A 319-nucleotide genomic window follows, 5' to 3' on the forward strand; every position below is an offset into this window, starting at 1 on the left:
GCTGCCGCTCGATTTGGTGCGTGGAAGACGAGGTGGGGCAGCGGGTAGACGCGGGGGCGGCGGCGCGGGGGAGCTGCAGTGGTGGGGCGCGGGGGAGCTGCAGTGGTGGGGTGGTGCGGGGGAGCTGCAGTGGTGGGGGGCGCGGGGGCGGCGGGGGTCGGGGCGGCGACGTCGTGGGTCAGGCCGATGAGCGCGCGGGTGGACTGACGAGGGAGAGGGAGGAATTAGCTAAGGGGGGAAACTTACTAATGGCGCACCCTGAAGCGGTGCGCCATTAGAATGTTTTTTTCATAGCAATGGCGCACCCACGATGGGTGCG

The sequence above is a fragment of the Triticum aestivum genome, chromosome 6D (genome assembly GCF_018294505.1).
Source record: "Triticum aestivum cultivar Chinese Spring chromosome 6D, IWGSC CS RefSeq v2.1, whole genome shotgun sequence".
NCBI lineage: Eukaryota > Viridiplantae > Streptophyta > Magnoliopsida > Poales > Poaceae > Triticum > Triticum aestivum.